Genomic DNA, 23935 nt, shown 5'->3' with positions numbered 1-23935 from the left:
AGGCGGGATACTTAACCACTGGGCTATGGAGCCTCCCAAAGATTATGCTAAGCAGAGAGACTTTTCTCAAAGAATATTCTGTGTATGTAGTATTGATGTTGAACTTTATCAAAATCAATTACAATAATAAACACAGTGCAACATCCAACTATGTATTGAGACTGTTAACACTACCAGGTGGAAAATGACAAATACTACAAACACCAGTTGAACCTGGGATTCGAACCAGTGACCCTGCAATCACCATCTGCATTGTAGGCGGGATACTTAACCACTGGGCTATGGAGCCTCCCAAAGATTATGCTAAGCAGAGAGACTTTTCTCAAAGAATATTCTGTGTATGTAGTATTGATGTTGAACTTTATCAAAATCAATTACAATAATAAACACAGTGCAACATCCAACTATGTATTGAGACTGTTAACACTACCAGGTGGAAAATGACAAATACTACAAACACCAGTTGAACCTGGGATTCGAACCAGTGACCCTGCAATCACCATCTGCATTGTAGGCGGGATGCTTAACCACTGGGCTATGGAGCCTCCCAAAGATTATGCTAAGCAGAGAGACTTTTCTCAAAGAATATTCTGTGTATGTAGTATTGATGTTGAACTTTATCAAAATCAATTACAATAATAAACACAGTGCAACATCCAACTATGTATTGAGACTGTTAACACTACCAGGTGGAAAATGACAAATACTACAAACACCAGTTGAACCTGGGATTCGAACCAGTGACCCTGCAATCACCATCTGCATTGTAGGCGGGATGCTTAACCACTGGGCTATGGAGCCTCCCAAAGATTATGCTAAGCAGAGAGACTTTTCTCAAAGAATATTCTGTGTATGTAGTATTGATGTTGAACTTTATCAAAATCAATTACAATAATAAACACAGTGCAACATCCAACTATGTATTGAGACTGTTAACACTACCAGGTGGAAAATGACAAATACTACAAACACCAGTTGAACCTGGGATTCGAACCAGTGAAACTACAATCACCATCTGCATTGTAGGTGGGATGCTTAACCACTGGGCTACGGAGCCTCCCAAAGATTATGCTAAGCAGAGAGACTTTTCTCAAAGAATATTCTGTGTATGTAGTATTGATGTTGAACTTTATCAAAATCAATTACAATAATAAACACAGTGCAACATCCAACTATGTATTGAGACTGTTAACACTACCAGGTGGAAAATGACAAATACTACAAACACCAGTTGAACCTGGGATTCGAACCAGTGACCCTGCAATCACCATCTGCATTGTAGGCGGGATACTTAACCACTGGGCTATGGAGCCTCCCAAAGATTATGCTAAGCAGAGAGACTTTTCTCAAAGAATATTCTGTGTATGTAGTATTGATGTTGAACTTTATCAAAATCAATTACAATAATAAACACAGTGCAACATCCAACTATGTATTGAGACTGTTAACACTACCAGGTGGAAAATGACAAATACTACAAACACCAGTTGAACCTGGGATTCGAACCAGTGACCCTGCAATCACCATCTGCATTGTAGGCGGGATGCTTAACCACTGGGCTATGGAGCCTCCCAAAGATTATGCTAAGCAGAGAGACTTTTCTCAAAGAATATTCTGTGTATGTAGTATTGATGTTGAACTTTACCAAAATCAATTACAATAATAAACACAGTGCAACATCCAACTATGTATTGAGACTGTTAACACTACCAGGTGGAAAATGACAAATACTACAAACACCAGTTGAACCTGGGATTCGAACCAGTGACCCTGCAATCACCATCTGCATTGTAGGCGGGATGCTTAACCACTGGGCTATGGAGCCTCCCAAAGATTATGCTAAGCAGAGAGACTTTTCTCAAAGAATATTCTGTGTATGTAGTATTGATGTTGAACTTTATCAAAATCAATTACAATAATAAACACAGTGCAACATCCAACTATGTATTGAGACTGTTAACACTACCAGGTGGAAAATGACAAATACTACAAACACCAGTTGAACCTGGGATTCGAACCAGTGAAACTACAATCACCATCTGCATTGTAGGTGGGATGCTTAACCACTGGGCTACGGAGCCTCCCAAAGATTATGCTAAGCAGAGAGACTTTTCTCAAAGAATATTCTGTGTATGTAGTATTGATGTTGAACTTTATCAAAATCAATTACAATAATAAACACAGTGCAACATCCAACTATGTATTGAGACTGTTAACACTATCAGGTGGAAAATGACAAATACTACCAACACCAGTTGAACCCGGGATTCGAACCAGTGACCCTGCAATCACCATCTGCATTGTAGGCGGGATGCTTAACCACTGGGCTATGGAGCCTCCCAAAGATTATGCTAAGCAGAGAGACTTTTCTCAAAGAATATTCTGTGTATGTAGTATTGATGTTGAACTTTATCAAAATCAATTACAATAATAAACACAGTGCAACATCCAACTATGTATTGAGACTGTTAACACTACCAGGTGGAAAATGACAAATACTACAAACACCAGTTGAACCCGGGATTCGAACCAGTGACCCTGCAATCACCATCTGCATTGTAGGCGGGATACTTAACCACAGGGCTATGGAGCCTCCCAAAGATTATGCTAAGCAGAGAGACTTTTCTCAAAGAATATTCTGTGTATGTAGTATTGATGTTGAACTTTATCAAAATCAATTACAATAATAAACACAGTGCAACATCCAACTATGTATTGAGACTGTTAACACTACCAGGTGGAAAATGACAAATACTACAAACACCAGTTGAACCTGGGATTCGAACCAGTGACCCTGCAATCACCATCTGCATTGTAGGCGGGATACTTAACCACTGGGCTATGGAGCCTCCCAAAGATTATGCTAAGCAGAGAGACTTTTCTCAAAGAATATTCTGTGTATGTAGTATTGATGTTGAACTTTATCAAAATCAATTACAATAATAAACACAGTGCAACATCCAACTATGTATTGAGACTGTTAACACTACCAGGTGGAAAATGACAAATACTACAAACACCAGTTGAACCCGGTATTCGAACCAGTGACCCTGCAATCACCATCTGCATTGTAGGCGGGATGCTTAACCACTGGGCTATGGAGCCTCCCAAAGATTATGCTAAGCTGAGAGACTTTTCTCAAAGAATATTCTGTGTATGTAGTATTGATGTTGAACTTTATCAAAATCAATTACAATAATAAACACAGTGCAACATCCAACTATGTATTGAGACTGTTAACACTACCAGGTGGAAAATGACAAATACTACAAACACCAGTTTAACCTGGGATTCGAACCAGTGAACCTGCAATCGCAATCTGCATTGTAGGCGGGATGCTTAACCACTTGGCTTTGGAGCCTCCCAAAGATTATGCTAAGCAGAGAGACTTTTCTCAAAGAATATTCTGTGTATGTAGTATTGATGTTGAACTTTATCAAAATCAATTACAATAATAAACACAGTGCAACATCCAACTATGTATTGAGACTGTTAACACTACCAGGTGGAAAATGACAAATACTACAAACACCAGTTGAACCTGGGATTCGAACCAGTGACCCTGCAATCACCATCTGCATTGTAGGCGGGATACTTAACCACTGGGCTATGGAGCCTCCCAAAGATTATGCTAAGCTGAGAGACTTTTCTCAAAGAATATTCTGTGTATGTAGTATTGATGTTGAACTTTATCAAAATCAATTACAATAATAAACACAGTGCAACATCCAACTATGTATTGAGACTGTTAACACTACCAGGTGGAAAATGACAAATACTACAAACACCAGTTTAACCTGGGATTCGAACCAGTGAACCTGCAATCGCAATCTGCATTGTAGGCGGGATGCTTAACCACTTGGCTTTGGAGCCTCCCAAAGATTATGCTAAGCAGAGAGACTTTTCTCAAAGAATATTCTGTGTATGTAGTATTGATGTTGAACTTTATCAAAATCAATTACAATAATAAACACAGTGCAACATCCAACTATGTATTGAGACTGTTAACACTATCAGGTGGAAAATGACAAATACTACCAACACCAGTTGAACCCGGGATTCGAACCAGTGACCCTGCAATCACCATCTGCATTGTAGGCGGGATGCTTAACCACTGGGCTATGGAGCCTCCCAAAGATTATGCTAAGCAGAGAGACTTTTCTCAAAGAATATTCTGTGTATGTAGTATTGATGTTGAACTTTATCAAAATCAATTACAATAATAAACACAGTGCAACATCCAACTATGTATTGAGACTGTTAACACTACCAGGTGGAAAATGACAAATACTACAAACACCAGTTGAACCTGGGATTCGAACCAGTGACCCTGCAATCACCATCTGCATTGTAGGCGGGATACTTAACCACTGGGCTATGGAGCCTCCCAAAGATTATGCTAAGCAGAGAGACTTTTCTCAAAGAATATTCTGTGTATGTAGTATTGATGTTGAACTTTATCAAAATCAATTACAATAATAAACACAGTGCAACATCCAACTATGTATTGAGACTGTTAACACTACCAGGTGGAAAATGACAAATACTACAAACACCAGTTGAACCTGGGATTCGAACCAGTGACCCTGCAATCACCATCTGCATTGTAGGCGGGATACTTAACCACTGGGCTATGGAGCCTCCCAAAGATTATGCTAAGCAGAGAGACTTTTCTCAAAGAATATTCTGTGTATGTAGTATTGATGTTGAACTTTATCAAAATCAATTACAATAATAAACACAGTGCAACATCCAACTATGTATTGAGACTGTTAACACTACCAGGTGGAAAATGACAAATACTACAAACACCAGTTGAACCCGGGATTCGAACCAGTGACCCTGCAATCACCATCTGCATTGTAGGCGGGATGCTTAACCACTGGGCTATGGAGCCTCCCAAAGATTATGCTAAGCTGAGAGACTTTTCTCAAAGAATATTCTGTGTATGTAGTATTGATTTTGAACTTTATCAAAATCAATTACAATAATAAACACAGTGCAACATCCAACTATGTATTGAGACTGTTAACACTACCAGGTGGAAAATGACAAATACTACAAACACCAGTTTAACCTGGGATTCGAACCAGTGTACCTGCAATCGCAATCTGCATTGTAGGCGGGATGCTTAACCACTTAGCTTTGGAGCCTCCCAAAGATTATGCTAAGCAGAGAGACTTTTCTCAAAGAATATTCTGTGTATGTAGTATTGATGTTGAACTTTATCAAAATCAATTACAATAATAAACACAGTGCAACATCCAACTATGTATTGAGACTGTTAACACTACCAGGTGGAAAATGACAAATACTACAAACACCAGTTTAACCTGGGATTCGAACCAGTGAACCTGCAATCGCAATCTGCATTGTAGGCGGGATGCTTAACCACTTGGCTTTGGAGCCTCCCAAAGATTATGTTAAGCAGAGAGACTTTTCTCAAAGAATATTCTGTGTATGTAGTATTGATGTTGAACTTTATCAAAATCAATTACAATAATAAACACAGTGCAACATCCAACTATGTATTGAGACTGTTAACACTACCAGGTGGAAAATGACAAATACTACAAACACCAGTTGAACCTGGGATTCGAACCAGTGAAACTACAATCACCATCTGCATTGTAGGCGGGATGCTTAACCACTGGGCTACGGAGCCTCCCGAAGATTATGCTAAGCAGAGAGACTTTTCTCAAAGAATATTCTGTGTATGTAGTATTGATGTTGAACTTTATCAAAATCAATTACAATAATAAACACAGTGCAACACCCAACTATGTATTGAGACTGTTAACACTACCAGGTGGAAAATGACAAATACTACAAACACCAGTTGAACCTGGGATTTGAACCAGGGAACCTGCAATCACCATCTGCATTGTAGGCGGGATGCTTAACCACTGGGATATGGAGCCTCCCAAAGATTATGCTAAGCAGAGAGACTTTTCTCAAAGAATATTCTGTGTATGTAGTATTGATGTTGAACTTTATCAAAATCAATTACAATAATAAACACAGTGCAACATCCAGCTATGTATTGAGACTGTTAACACTATCAGGTGGAAAATGACAAATACTACAAACACCAGTTGAACCTGGGATTTGAACCAGTGACCCTGCAATCACCATCTGCATTGTAGGCAGGATGCTTAACCACTGGGCTATGGAGCCTCCCAAAGATTATGCTAAGCAGAGAGACTTTTCTCAAAGAATATTCTGTGTATGTAGTATTGATGTTGAACTTTATCAAAATCAATTACAATAATAAACACAGTGCAACATCCAACTATGTATTGAGACTGTTAACACTACCAGGTGGAAAATGACAAATACTACAAACACCAGTTGAACCTGGGATTCGAACCAGTGACCCTGCAATCACCATCTGCATTGTAGGCGGGATACTTAACCACTGGGCTATGGAGCCTCCCAAAGATTATGCTAAGCAGAGAGACTTTTCTCAAAGAATATTCTGTGTATGTAGTATTGATGTTGAACTTTATCAAAATCAATTACAATAATAAACACAGTGCAACATCCAACTATGTATTGAGACTGTTAACACTACCAGGTGGAAAATGACAAATACTACAAACACCAGTTGAACCTGGGATTCGCACCAGTGTCCCTGCAATCACCATCTGCATTGTAGGCGGGATGCTTAACCACTGGGCTATGGAGCCTCCCAAAGATTATGCTAAGCAGAGAGACTTTTCTCAAAGAATATTCTGTGTATGTAGTATTGATGTTGAACTTTATCAAAATCAATTACAATAATAAACACAGTGCAACATCCAACTATGTATTGAGACTGTTAACACTACCAGGTGGAAAATGACAAATACTACAAACACCAGTTGAACCTGGGATTCGAACCAGTGAAACTACAATCACCATCTGCATTGTAGGTGGGATGCTTAACCACTGGGCTACGGAGCCTCCCAAAGATTATGCTAAGCAGAGAGACTTTTCTCAAAGAATATTCTGTGTATGTAGTATTGATGTTGAACTTTATCAAAATCAATTACAATAATAAACACAGTGCAACATCCAACTATGTATTGAGACTGTTAACACTATCAGGTGGAAAATTACAAATACTACCAACACCAGTTGAACCTGGGATTCGAACCAGTGACCCTGCAATCACCATCTGCATTGTAGGCGGGATGCTTAACCACTGGGCTATGGAGCCTCCCAAAGATTATGCTAAGCAGAGAGACTTTTCTCAAAGAATATTCTGTGTATGTAGTATTGATGTTGAACTTTATCAAAATCAATTACAATAATAAACACAGTGCAACATCCAACTATGTATTGAGACTGTTAACACTACCAGGTGGAAAATGACAAATACTACAAACACCAGTTGAACCCGGGATTCAAACCAGTGACCCTGCAATCACCATCTGCATTGTAGGCGGGATACTTAACCACTGGGCTATGGAGCCTCCCAAAGATTATGCTAAGCAGAGAGACTTTTCTCAAAGAATATTCTGTGTATGTAGTATTGATGTTGAACTTTATCAAAATCAATTACAATAATAAACACAGTGCAACATCCAACTATGTATTGAGACTGTTAACACTACCAGGTGGAAAATGACAAATACTACAAACACCAGTTGAACCTGGGATTCGAACCAGTGACCCTGCAATCACCATCTGTATTGTAGGCGGGATACTTAACCACTGGGCTATGGAGCCTCCCAAAGATTATGCTAAGCAGAGAGACTTTTCTCAAAGAATATTCTGTGTATGTAGTATTGATGTTGAACTTTATCAAAATCAATTACAATAATAAACACAGTGCAACATCCAACTATGTATTGAGACTGTTAACACTACCAGGTGGAAAATGACAAATACTACAAACACCAGTTGAACCTGGGATTCGAACCAGTGACCCTACAATCACCATCTGCATTGTAGGCGGGATGCTTAACCACTGGGCTATGGAGCCTCCCAAAGATTATGCTAAGCAGAGAGACTTTTCTCAAAGAATATTCTGTGTATGTAGTATTGATGTTGAACTTTATCAAAATCAATTACAATAATAAACACAGTGCAACATCCAACTATGTATTGAGACTGTTAACACTACCAGGTGGAAAATGACAAATACTACAAACACCAGTTGAACCTGGGATTCGAACCAGTGACCCTGCAATCACCATCTGCATTGTAGGCGGGATACTTAACCACTGGGCTATGGAGCCTCCCAAAGATTATGCTAAGCAGAGAGACTTTTCTCAAAGAATATTCTGTGTATGTAGTATTGATGTTGAACTTTATCAAAATCAATTACAATAATAAACACAGTGCAACATCCAACTATGTATTGAGACTGTTAACACTACCAGGTGGAAAATGACAAATACTACAAACACCAGTTGAACCTGGGATTCGAACCAGTGACCCTGCAATCACCATCTGCATTGTAGGCGGGATGCTTAACCACTGGGCTATGGAGCCTCCCAAAGATTATGCTAAGCAGAGAGACTTTTCTCAAAGAATATTCTGTGTATGTAGTATTGATGTTGAACTTTATCAAAATCAATTACAATAATAAACACAGTGCAACATCCAACTATGTATTGAGACTGTAAACACTACCAGGTGGAAAATGACAAATACTACAAACACCAGTTGAACCTGGGATTCGAACCAGTGAAACTACAATCACCATCTGCATTGTAGGTGGGATGCTTAACCACTGGGCTACGGAGCCTCCCAAAAATTATGCTAAGCAGAGAGACTTTTCTCAAAGAATATTCTGTGTATGTAGTATTGATGTTGAACTTTATCAAAATCAATTACAATAATAAACACAGTGCAACATCCAACTATGTATTGAGACTGTTAACACTATCAGGTGGAAAATGACAAATACTACCAACACCAGTTGAACCCGGGATTCGAACCAGTGACCCTGCAATCACCATCTGCATTGTAGGCGGGATGCTTAACCACTGGGCTATGGAGCCTCCCAAAGATTATGCTAAGCAGAGAGACTTTTCTCAAAGAATATTCTGTGTATGTAGTATTGATGTTGAACTTTATCAAAATCAATTACAATAATAAACACAGTGCAACATCCAACTATGTATTGAGACTGTTAACAATACCAGGTGGAAAATGACAAATACTACAAACACCAGTTGAACCAGGGATTCGAACCGGTGACCCTGCAATCACCATCTGCATTGTAGGCGGGATGCTTAACCACTGGGCTATGGAGCCTCCCAAAGATTATGCTAAGCAGAGAGACTTTTCTCAAAGAATATTCTGTGTATGTAGTATTGATGTTGAACTTTATCAAAATCAATTACAATAATAAACACAGTGCAACATCCAACTATGTATTGAGACTGTTAACACTACCAGGTGGAAAATGACAAATACTACAAACACCAGTTGAACCTGGGATTTGAACCAGTGACCCTGCAATCACCATCTGCATTGTAGGCGGGATACTTAACCACTGGGCTATGGAGCCTCCCAAAGATTATGCTAAGCAGAGAGACTTTTCTCAAAGAATATTCTGTGTATGTAGTATTGATGTTGAACTTTATCAAAATCAATTACAATAATAAACACAGTGCAACATCCAACCATGTATTGAGACTGTTAACAATACCAGGTGGAAAATGACAAATACTACAAACACCAGTTGAACCAGGGATTCGAACCGGTGACCCTGCAATCACCATCTACATTGTAGGCGGGATGCTTAACCACTGGGCTATGGAGCCTCCCAAAGATTATGCTAAGCAGAGAGACTTTTCTCAAAGAATATTCTGTGTATGTAGTATTGATGTTGAACTTTATCAAAATCAATTACAATAATAAACACAGTGCAACATCCAACTATGTATTGAGACTGTTAACACTACCAGGTGGAAAATGACAAATACTACAAACACCAGTTGAACCTGGGATTCGAACCAGTGACCCTACAATCACCATCTGCATTGTAGGCGGGATACTTAACCACTGGGCTATGGAGCCTCCCAAAGATTATGCTAAGCAGAGAGACTTTTCTCAAAGAATATTCTGTGTATGTAGTATTGATGTTGAACTTTATCAAAATCAATTACAATAATAAACACAGTGCAACATCCAACTATGTATTGAGACTGTTAACACTACCAAGTGGAAAATGACAAATACTACAAACACCAGTTGAACCTGGGATTCGAACCAGTGAAACTACAATCACCATCTGCATTGTAGGTGGGATGCTTAACCACTGGGCTACGGAGCCTCCCAAAGATTATGCTAAGCAGAGAGACTTTTCTCAAAGAATATTCTGTGTATGTAGTATTGATGTTGAACTTTATCAAAATCAATTACAATAATAAACACAGTGCAACATCCAACTATGTATTGAGACTGTTAACACTATCAGGTGGAAAATGACAAATACTACCAACACCAGTTGAACCCGGGATTCGAACCAGTGACCCTGCAATCACCATCTGCATTGTAGGCGGGATGCTTAACCACTGGGCTATGGAGCCTCCCAAAGATTATGCTAAGCAGAGAGACTTTTCTCAAAGAATATTCTGTGTATGTAGTATTGATGTTGAACTTTATCAAAATCAATTACAATAATAAACACAGTGCAACATCCAACTATGTATTGAGACTGTTAACACTACCAGGTGGAAAATGACAAATACTACAAACACCAGTTGAACCTGGGATTCGAACCAGTGACCCTGCAATCACCATCTGCATTGTAGGCGGGATACTTAACCACTGGGCTATGGAGCCTCCCAAAGATTATGCTAAGCAGAGAGACTTTTCTCAAAGAATATTCTGTGTATGTAGTATTGATGTTGAACTTTATCAAAATCAATTACAATAATAAACACAGTGCAACATCCAACTATGTATTGAGACTGTTAACACTACCAGGTGGAAAATGACAAATACTACAAACACCAGTTGAACCTGGGATTCGAACCAGTGACCCTGCAATCACCATCTGCATTGTAGGCGGGATACTTAACCACTGGGCTATGGAGCCTCCCAAAGATTATGCTAAGCAGAGAGACTTTTCTCAAAGAATATTCTGTGTATGTAGTATTGATGTTGAACTTTATCAAAATCAATTACAATAATAAACACAGTGCAACATCCAACTATGTATTGAGACTGTTAACACTACCAGGTGGAAAATGACAAATACTACAAACACCAGTTGAACCCGGGATTCGAACCAGTGACCCTGCAATCACCATCTGCATTGTAGGCGGGATGCTTAACCACTGGGCTATGGAGCCTCCCAAAGATTATGCTAAGCTGAGAGACTTTTCTCAAAGAATATTCTGTGTATGTAGTATTGATTTTGAACTTTATCAAAATCAATTACAATAATAAACACAGTGCAACATCCAACTATGTATTGAGACTGTTAACACTACCAGGTGGAAAATGACAAATACTACAAACACCAGTTTAACCTGGGATTCGAACCAGTGTACCTGCAATCGCAATCTGCATTGTAGGCGGGATGCTTAACCACTTAGCTTTGGAGCCTCCCAAAGATTATGCTAAGCAGAGAGACTTTTCTCAAAGAATATTCTGTGTATGTAGTATTGATGTTGAACTTTATCAAAATCAATTACAATAATAAACACAGTGCAACATCCAACTATGTATTGAGACTGTTAACACTACCAGGTGGAAAATGACAAATACTACAAACACCAGTTTAACCTGGGATTCGAACCAGTGAACCTGCAATCGCAATCTGCATTGTAGGCGGGATGCTTAACCACTTGGCTTTGGAGCCTCCCAAAGATTATGTTAAGCAGAGAGACTTTTCTCAAAGAATATTCTGTGTATGTAGTATTGATGTTGAACTTTATCAAAATCAATTACAATAATAAACACAGTGCAACATCCAACTATGTATTGAGACTGTTAACACTACCAGGTGGAAAATGACAAATACTACAAACACCAGTTGAACCTGGGATTCGAACCAGTGAAACTACAATCACCATCTGCATTGTAGGCGGGATGCTTAACCACTGGGCTACGGAGCCTCCCGAAGATTATGCTAAGCAGAGAGACTTTTCTCAAAGAATATTCTGTGTATGTAGTATTGATGTTGAACTTTATCAAAATCAATTACAATAATAAACACAGTGCAACACCCAACTATGTATTGAGACTGTTAACACTACCAGGTGGAAAATGACAAATACTACAAACACCAGTTGAACCTGGGATTTGAACCAGGGAACCTGCAATCACCATCTGCATTGTAGGCGGGATGCTTAACCACTGGGATATGGAGCCTCCCAAAGATTATGCTAAGCAGAGAGACTTTTCTCAAAGAATATTCTGTGTATGTAGTATTGATGTTGAACTTTATCAAAATCAATTACAATAATAAACACAGTGCAACATCCAGCTATGTATTGAGACTGTTAACACTATCAGGTGGAAAATGACAAATACTACAAACACCAGTTGAACCTGGGATTTGAACCAGTGACCCTGCAATCACCATCTGCATTGTAGGCAGGATGCTTAACCACTGGGCTATGGAGCCTCCCAAAGATTATGCTAAGCAGAGAGACTTTTCTCAGAGAATATTCTGTGTATGTAGTATTGATGTTGAACTTTATCAAAATCAATTACAATAATAAACACAGTGCAACATCCAACTATGTATTGAGACTGTTAACACTACCAGGTGGAAAATGACAAATACTACAAACACCAGTTGAACCTGGGATTCGAACCAGTGACCCTGCAATCACCATCTGCATTGTAGGCGGGATGCTTAACCACTGGGCTATGGAGCCTCCCAAAGATTATGCTAAGCAGAGAGACTTTTCTCAAAGAATATTCTGTGTATGTAGTATTGATGTTGAACTTTATCAAAATCAATTACAATAATAAACACAGTGCAACATCCAACTATGTATTGAGACTGTTAACACTACCAGGTGGAAAATGACAAATACTACAAACACCAGTTGAACCTGGGATTCGAACCAGTGACCCTGCAATCACCATCTGCATTGTAGGCGGGATACTTAACCACTGGGCTATGGAGCCTCCCAAAGATTATGCTAAGCAGAGAGACTTTTCTCAAAGAATATTCTGTGTATGTAGTATTGATGTTGAACTTTATCAAAATCAATTACAATAATAAACACAGTGCAACATCCAACTATGTATTGAGACTGTTAACACTACCAGGTGGAAAATGACAAATACTACAAACACCAGTTGAACCTGGGATTCGAACCAGTGACCCTGCAATCACCATCTGCATTGTAGGCGGGATACTTAACCACTGGGCTATGGAGCCTCCCAAAGATTATGCTAAGCAGAGAGACTTTTCTCAAAGAATATTCTGTGTATGTAGTATTGATGTTGAACTTTATCAAAATCAATTACAATAATAAACACAGTGCAACATCCAACTATGTATTGAGACTGTTAACACTACCAGGTGGAAAATGACAAATACTACAAACACCAGTTGAACCTGGGATTCGCACCAGTGTCCCTGCAATCACCATCTGCATTGTAGGCGGGATGCTTAACCACTGGGCTATGGAGCCTCCCAAAGATTATGCTAAGCAGAGAGACTTTTCTCAAAGAATATTCTGTGTATGTAGTATTGATGTTGAACTTTATCAAAATCAATTACAATAATAAACACAGTGCAACATCCAACTATGTATTGAGACTGTTAACACTACCAGGTGGAAAATGACAAATACTACAAACACCAGTTGAACCTGGGATTCGAACCAGTGAAACTACAATCACCATCTGCATTGTAGGTGGGATGCTTAACCACTGGGCTACGGAGCCTCCCAAAGATTATGCTAAGCAGAGAGACTTTTCTCAAAGAATATTCTGTGTATGTAGTATTGATGTTGAACTTTATCAAAATCAATTACAATAATAAACACAGTGCAACATCCAACTATGTATTGAGACTGTTAACACTATCAGGTGGAAAATTACAAATACTACCAACACCAGTTGAACCTGGGATTCGAACCAGTGACCCTGCAATCACCATCTGCATTGTAGGCGGGATGCTTAACCACTGGGCTATGGAGCCTCCCAAAGATTATGCTAAGCAGAGAGACTTTTCTCAAAGAATATTCTGTGTATGTAGTATTGATGTTGAACTTTATCAAAATCAATTACAATAATAAACACAGTGCAACATCCAACTATGTATTGAGACTGTTAACACTACCAGGTGGAAAATGACAAATACTACAAACACCAGTTGAACCCGGGATTCAAACCAGTGACCCTGCAATCACCATCTGCATTGTAGGCGGGATACTTAACCACTGGGCTATGGAGCCTCCCAAAGATTATGCTAAGCAGAGAGACTTTTCTCAAAGAATATTCTGTGTATGTAGTATTGATGTTGAACTTTATCAAAATCAATTACAATAATAAACACAGTGCAACATCCAACTATGTATTGAGACTGTTAACACTACCAGGTGGAAAATGACAAATACTACAAACACCAGTTGAACCTGGGATTCGAACCAGTGACCCTGCAATCACCATCTGTATTGTAGGCGGGATACTTAACCACTGGGCTATGGAGCCTCCCAAAGATTATGCTAAGCAGAGAGACTTTTCTCAAAGAATATTCTGTGTATGTAGTATTGATGTTGAACTTTATCAAAATCAATTACAATAATAAACACAGTGCAACATCCAACTATGTATTGAGACTGTTAACACTACCAGGTGGAAAATGACAAATACTACAAACACCAGTTGAACCTGGGATTCGAACCAGTGACCCTACAATCACCATCTGCATTGTAGGCGGGATGCTTAACCACTGGGCTATGGAGCCTCCCAAAGATTATGCTAAGCAGAGAGACTTTTCTCAAAGAATATTCTGTGTATGTAGTATTGATGTTGAACTTTATCAAAATCAATTACAATAATAAACACAGTGCAACATCCAACTATGTATTGAGACTGTTAACACTACCAGGTGGAAAATGACAAATACTACAAACACCAGTTGAACCTGGGATTCGAACCAGTGACTCTGCAATCACCATCTGCATTGTAGGCGGGATACTTAACCACTGGGCTATGGAGCCTCCCAAAGATTATGCTAAGCAGAGAGACTTTTCTCAAAGAATATTCTGTGTATGTAGTATTGATGTTGAACTTTATCAAAATCAATTACAATAATAAACACAGTGCAACATCCAACTATGTATTGAGACTGTTAACACTACCAGGTGGAAAATGACAAATACTACAAACACCAGTTGAACCTGGGATTCGAACCAGTGACCCTGCAATCACCATCTGCATTGTAGGCGGGATGCTTAACCACTGGGCTATGGAGCCTCCCAAAGATTATGCTAAGCAGAGAGACTTTTCTCAAAGAATATTCTGTGTATGTAGTATTGATGTTGAACTTTATCAAAATCAATTACAATAATAAACACAGTGCAACATCCAACTATGTATTGAGACTGTAAACACTACCAGGTGGAAAATGACAAATACTACAAACACCAGTTGAACCTGGGATTCGAACCAGTGAAACTACAATCACCATCTGCATTGTAGGTGGGATGCTTAACCACTGGGCTACGGAGCCTCCCAAAAATTATGCTAAGCAGAGAGACTTTTCTCAAAGAATATTCTGTGTATGTAGTATTGATGTTGAACTTTATCAAAATCAATTACAATAATAAACACAGTGCAACATCCAACTATGTATTGAGACTGTTAACACTATCAGGTGGAAAATGACAAATACTACCAACACCAGTTGAACCCGGGATTCGAACCAGTGACCCTGCAATCACCATCTGCATTGTAGGCGGGATGCTTAACCACTGGGCTATGGAGCCTCCCAAAGATTATGCTAAGCAGAGAGACTTTTCTCAAAGAATATTCTGTGTATGTAGTATTGATGTTGAACTTTATCAAAATCAATTACAATAATAAACACAGTGCAACATCCAACTATGTATTGAGACTGTTAACAATACCAGGTGGAAAATGACAAATACTACAAACACCAGTTGAACCAGGGATTCGAACCGGTGACCCTGCAATCACCATCTGCATTGTAGGCGGGATGCTTAACCACTGGGCTATGGAGCCTCCCAAAGATTATGCTAAGCAGAGAGACTTTTCTCAAAGAATATTCTGTGTATGTAGTATTGATGTTGAACTTTATCAAAATCAATTACAATAATAAACACAGTGCAACATCCAACTATGTATTGAGACTGTTAACACTACCAGGTGGAAAATGACAAATACTACAAACACCAGTTGAACCTGGGATTTGAACCAGTGACCCTGCAATCACCATCTGCATTGTAGGCGGGATACTTAACCACTGGGCTATGGAGCCTCCCAAAGATTATGCTAAGCAGAGAGACTTTTCTCAAAGAATATTCTGTGTATGTAGTATTGATGTTGAACTTTATCAAAATCAATTACAATAATAAACACAGTGCAACATCCAACCATGTATTGAGACTGTTAACAATACCAGGTGGAAAATGACAAATACTACAAACACCAGTTGAACCAGGGATTCGAACCGGTGACCCTGCAATCACCATCTACATTGTAGGCGGGATGCTTAACCACTGGGCTATGGAGCCTCCCAAAGATTATGCTAAGCAGAGAGACTTTTCTCAAAGAATATTCTGTGTATGTAGTATTGATGTTGAACTTTATCAAAATCAATTACAATAATAAACACAGTGCAACATCCAACTATGTATTGAGACTGTTAACACTACCAGGTGGAAAATGACAAATACTACAAACACCAGTTGAACCTGGGATTCGAACCAGTGACCCTACAATCACCATCTGCATTGTAGGCGGGATACTTAACCACTGGGCTATGGAGCCTCCCAAAGATTATGCTAAGCAGAGAGACTTTTCTCAAAGAATATTCTGTGTATGTAGTATTGATGTTGAACTTTATCAAAATCAATTACAATAATAAACACAGTGCAACATCCAACTATGTATTGAGACTGTTAACACTATCAGGTGGAAAATGACAAATACTACAAACACCAGTTGAACCCGGGATTCGAACCAGTGACCCTGCAATCACCATCTGCATTGTAGGCGGGATGCTTAACCACTGGGCTATGGAGCCTCCCAAAGATTATGCTAAGCAGAGAGACTTTTCTCAAAGAATATTCTGTGTATGTAGTATTGATGTTGAACTTTATCAAAATCAATTACAATAATAAACACTGCAACATCCAACTATGTATTGAGACTGTTAACACTACCAGGTGGAAAATGACAAATACTACAAACACCAGTTGAACCTGGGATTCGAACCAGTGACCCTGCAATCACCATCTGCATTGTAGGCGGGATATTTAACCACTGGGCTATGGAGCCTCCCCAAGATTATGCTAAGCAGAGAGACTTTTCTCAAAGAATATTCTGTGTATGTAGTATTGATGTTGAACTTTATCAAAATCAATTACAATAATAAACACAGTGCAACATCCAACTATGTATTGAGACTGTTAACACTACCAGGTGGAAAATGACAAATACTACAAACACCAGTTGAACCTGGGATTCGAACCAGTGACCCTGCAATCACCATCTGCATTGTAGGGGGGATGCTTAACCACTGGGCTATGGAGCCTCCCAAAGATTATGCTAAGCAGAGAGACTTTTCTCATAGAATATTCTGTGTATGTAGTATTGATGTTGAACTTTATCAAAATCAATTACAATAATAAACACAGTGCAACATCCAACTATGTATTGAGACTGTTAACACTATCAGGTGGAAAATGACAAATACTACAAACACCAGTTGAACCTGGGATTCGAACCAGTGACCCTGCAATCACCATCTGCATTGTAGGTGGGATGCTTAACCACTGGGCTATGGAGCCTCCCAAAGATTATGCTAAGCAGAGAGACTTTTCTCAAAGAATATTCTGTGTATGTAGTATTGATGTTGAACTTTATCAAAATCAATTACAATAATAAACACAGTGCAACATCCAACTATGTATTGAGACTGTTAACACTACCAGGTGGAACATGACAAATACTACAAACACCAGTTGAACCTGGGATTCAAACCAGTGAAACTACAATCACCATCTGCATTGTAGGTGGGATGCTTAACCACTGGGCTACGGAGCCTCCCAAAGATTATGCTAAGCAGAGAGACTTTTCTCAAAGAATATTCTGTGTATGTAGTATTGATGTTGAACTTTATCAAAATCAATTACAATAATAAACACAGTGCAACATCCAACTATGTATTGAGACTGTTACTATCAGGTAGAAAATGACAAATACTACAAACACCAGTTGAACCCGGGATTCAAACCAGTGACCCTGCAATCACCATCTGCATTGTAGGCGGGATGCTTAACCACTGGGCTATGGAGCCTCCCAAAGATTATGCTAAGCAGAGAGACTTTTCTCAAAGAATATTCTGTGTATGTAGTATTGATGTTGAACTTTATCAAAATCAATTACAATAATAAACACAGTGCAACATCCAACTATGTATTGAGACTGTTAACACTACCAGGTGGAAAATGACAAATACTACAAACACCAGTTGAACCTGGGATTCGAACCAGTGACCCTGCAATCACCATCTGCATTGTAGGCAGGATGCTTAACCACTGGGCTATGGAGCCTCCCAAAGATTATGCTAAGCAGAGAGACTTTTCTCAAAGAATATTCTGTGTATGTAGTATTGATGTTGAACTTTATCAAAATCAATTACAATAATAAACACAGTGCAACATCCAACTATGTATTGAGACTGTTAACACTATCAGTTTGAAAATGACAAATACTACAAACACCAGTTGAACCCGGGATTCGAACCAGTGACCCTGCAATCACCATCTGCATTGTAGGCGGGATGCTTAACCACTGTGCTATGGAGCCTCCCAAAGATTATGCTAAGCAGAGAGACTTTTCTCAAAGAATATTCTGTGTATGTAGTATTGATGTTGAACTTTATCAAAATCAATTACAATAATAAACACATGCAACATCCAACTATGTATTGAGACTGTTAACACTACCAGGTGGAAAATGACAAATACTACAAACACCAGTTGAACCTGGGATTCGAACCAGTGACCCTGCAATCACCATCTGCATTGTAGGCGGGATATTTAACCACTGGGCTATGGAGCCTCCCAAAGATTATGCTAAGCAGAGAGACTTTTCTCAAAGAATATTCTGTGTATGTAGTATTGATGTTGAACTTTATCAAAATCAATTACAATAATAAACACAGTGCAACATCCAACTATGTATTGAGACTGTTAACACTACCAGGTGGAAAATGACAAATACTACAAACACCAGTTGAACCTGGGATTCGAACCAGTGACCCTGCAATCACCATCTGCATTGTAGGGGGGATGCTTAACCACTGGGCTATGGAGCCTCCCAAAGATTATGCTAAGCAGAGAGACTTTTCTCATAGAATATTCTGTGTATGTAGTATTGATGTTGAACTTTATCAAAATCAATTACAATAATAAACACAGTGCAACATCCAACTATGTATTGAGACTGTTAACACTATCAGGTGGAAAATGACAAATACTACAAACACCAGTTGAACCCGGGATTCGAACCAGTGACCCTGCAATCACCATCTGCATTGTAGGCGGGATGCTTAACCACTGGGCTATGGAGCCTCCCAAAGATTATGCTAAGCAGAGAGACTTTTCTCAAAGAATATTCTGTGTATGTAGTATTGATGTTGAACTTTATCAAAATCAATTACAATAATAAACACATGCAACATCCAACTATGTATTGAGACTGTTAACACTACCAGGTGGAAAATGACAAATACTACAAACACCAGTTGAACCTGGGATTCGAACCAGTGACCCTGCAATCACCATCTGCATTGTAGGCGGGATATTTAACCACTGGGCTATGGAGCCTCCCCAAGATTATGCTAAGCAGAGAGACTTTTCTCAAAGAATATTCTGTGTATGTAGTATTGATGTTGAACTTTATCAAAATCAATTACAATAATAAACACAGTGCAACATCCAACTATGTATTGAGACTGTTAACACTACCAGGTGGAAAATGACAAATACTACAAACACCAGTTGAACCTGGGATTCGAACCAGTGACCCTGCAATCACCATCTGCATTGTAGGGGGGATGCTTAACCACTGGGCTATGGAGCCTCCCAAAGATTATGCTAAGCAGAGAGACTTTTCTCATAGAATATTCTGTGTATGTAGTATTGATGTTGAACTTTATCAAAATCAATTACAATAATAAACACAGTGCAACATCCAACTATGTATTGAGACTGTTAACACTATCAGGTGGAAAATGACAAATACTACAAACACCAGTTGAACCTGGGATTCGAACCAGTGACCCTGCAATCACCATCTGCATTGTAGGCGGGATGCTTAACCACTGGGCTATGGAGCCTCCCAAAGATTATGCTAAGCAGAGAGACTTTTCTCAAAGAATATTCTGTGTATGTAGTATTGATGTTGAACTTTATCAAAATCAATTACAATAATAAACACAGTGCAACATCCAACTATGTATTGAGACTGTTAACACTACCAGGTGGAACATGACAAATACTACAAACACCAGTTGAACCTGGGATTCAAACCAGTGAAACTACAATCACCATCTGCATTGTAGGTGGGATGCTTAACCACTGGGCTACGGAGCCTCCCAAAGATTATGCTAAGCAGAGAGACTTTTCTCAAAGAATATTCTGTGTATGTAGTATTGATGTTGAACTTTATCAAAATCAATTACAATAATAAACACAGTGCAACATCCAACTATGTATTGAGACTGTTACTATCAGGTAGAAAATGACAAATACTACAAACACCAGTTGAACCCGGGATTCAAACCAGTGACCCTGCAATCACCATCTGCATTGTAGGCGGGATGCTTAACCACTGGGCTATGGAGCCTCCCAAAGATTATGCTAAGCAGAGAGACTTTTCTCAAAGAATATTCTGTGTATGTAGTATTGATGTTGAACTTTATCAAAATCAATTACAATAATAAACACAGTGCAACATCCAACTATGTATTGAGACTGTTAACACTACCAGGTGGAAAATGACAAATACTACAAACACCAGTTGAACCTGGGATTCGAACCAGTGACCCTGCAATCACCATCTGCATTGTAGGCAGGATGCTTAACCACTGGGCTATGGAGCCTCCCAAAGATTATGCTAAGCAGAGAGACTTTTCTCAAAGAATATTCTGTGTATGTAGTATTGATGTTGTACTTTATCAAAATCAATTACAATAATAAACACAGTGCAACATCCAACTATGTATTGAGACTGTTAACACTATCAGTTTGAAAATGACAAATACTACAAACACCAGTTGAACCCGGGATTCGAACCAGTGACCCTGCAATCACCATCTGCATTGTAGGCGGGATGCTTAACCACTGTGCTATGGAGCCTCCCAAAGATTATGCTAAGCAGAGAGACTTTTCTCAAAGAATATTCTGTGTATGTAGTATTGATGTTGAACTTTATCAAAATCAATTACAATAATAAACACATGCAACATCCAACTATGTATTGAGACTGTTAACACTACCAGGTGGAAAATGACAAATACTACAAACACCAGTTGAACCTGGGATTCGAACCAGTGACCCTGCAATCACCATCTGCATTGTAGGCGGGATATTTAACCACTGGGATATGGAGCCTCCCAAAGATTATGCTAAGCAGAGAGACTTTTCTCAAAGAATATTCTGTGTATGTAGTATTGATGTTGAACTTTATCAAAATCAATTACAATAATAAACACAGTGCAACATCCAACTATGTATTGAGACTGTTAACACTACCAGGTGGAAAATGACAAATACTACAAACACCAGTTGAACCTGGGATTCGAACCAGTGACCCTGCAATCACCATCTGCATTGTAGGGGGGATGCTTAACCACTGGGCTATGGAGCCTCCCAAAGATTATGCTAAGCAGAGAGACTTTTCTCATAGAATATTCTGTGTATGTAGTATTGATGTTGAACTTTATCAAAATCAATTACAATAATAAACACAGTGCAACATCCAACTATGTATTGAGACTGTTAACACTATCAGGTGGAAAATGACAAATACTACAAACACCAGTTGAACCCGGGATTCGAACCAGTGACCCTGCAATCACCATCTGCATTGTAGGCGGGATGCTTAACCACTGGGCTATGGAGCCTCCCAAAGATTATGCTAAGCAGAGAGACTTTTCTCAAAGAATATTCTGTGTATGTAGTATTGATGTTGAACTTTATCAAAATCAATTACAATAATAAACACAGTGCAACATCCAACTATGTATTGAGACTGTTAACACTACCAGGTGGAAAATGACAAATACTACAAACACCAGTTGAACCTGGGATTCGAACCAGTGACCCTGCAATCACCATCTGCATTGTAGGGGGGATGCTTAACCACTGGGCTATGGAGCCTCCCAAAGATTATGCTAAGCAGATAGACTTTTCTCATAGAATATTCTGTTTATGTAGTATTGATGTTGAACTTTATCAAAATCAATTACAATAATAAACACAGTGCAACATCCAACTATGTATTGAGACTGTTAACACTATCAGGTGGAAAATGACAAATACTACAAACACCAGTTGAACCCGGGATTTGAACCAGTGACCCTGCAATCACCATCTGCATTGTAGGCGGGATGCTTAACCACTGGGCTATGGAGCCTCCCAAAGATTATGCTAAGCAGAGAGACTTTTCTCAAAGAATATTCTGTGTATGTAGTATTGATGTTGAACTTTATCAAAATCAATTACAATAATAAACACAGTGCAACATCCAACTATGTATTGAGACTGTTAACACTACCAGGTGGAAAATGACAAATACTACAAACACCAGTTGAACCTGGGATTCGAACCAGTGACCCTGCAATCACCATCTGCATTGTAGGCGGGATATTTAACCACTGGGCTATGGAGCCTCCCAAAGATTATGCTAAGCAGAGAGACTTTTCTCAAAGAATATTCTGTGTATGTAGTATTGATGTTGAACTTTATCAAAATCAATTACAATAATAAACACAGTGCAACATCCAACTATGTATTGAGACTGTTAACACTACCAGGTGGAAAATGACAAATACTACAAACACCAGTTGAACCTGGGATTCGAACCAGTGACCCTGCAATCACCATCTGCATTGTAGGGGGGATGCTTAACCACTGGGCTATGGAGCCTCCCAAAGATTATGCTAAGCAGAGAGACTTTTCTCATAGAATATTCTGTGTATGTAGTATTGATGTTGAACTTTATCAAAATCAATTACAATAATAAACACAGTGCAACATCCAACTATGTATTGAGACTGTTAACACTATCAGGTGGAAAATGACAAATACTACAAACACCAGTTGAACCTGGGATTCGAACCAGTGACCCTGCAATCACCATCTGCATTGTAGGCGGGATGCTTAACCACTGGGCTATGGAGCCTCCCAAAGATTATGCTAAGCAGAGAGACTTTTCTCAAAGAATATTCTGTGTATGTAGTATTGATGTTGAACTTTATCAAAATCAATTACAATAATAAACACAGTGCAACATCCAACTATGTATTGAGACTGTTAACACTACCAGGTGGAACATGACAAATACTACAAACACCAGTTGAACCTGGGATTCGAACCAGTGAAACTACAATCACCATCTGCATTGTAGGTGGGATGCTTAACCACTGGGCTACGGAGCCTCCCAAAGATTATGCTAAGCAGAGAGACTTTTCTCAAAGAATATTCTGTGTATGTAGTATTGATGTTGAACTTTATCAAAATCAATTACAATAATAAACACAGTG

Source organism: Pseudophryne corroboree, chromosome 7, assembly GCF_028390025.1.
Source record: "Pseudophryne corroboree isolate aPseCor3 chromosome 7, aPseCor3.hap2, whole genome shotgun sequence".
Taxonomy (NCBI): domain Eukaryota; kingdom Metazoa; phylum Chordata; class Amphibia; order Anura; family Myobatrachidae; genus Pseudophryne; species Pseudophryne corroboree.
Note: the sequence above shows the minus strand (reverse complement) of the source record.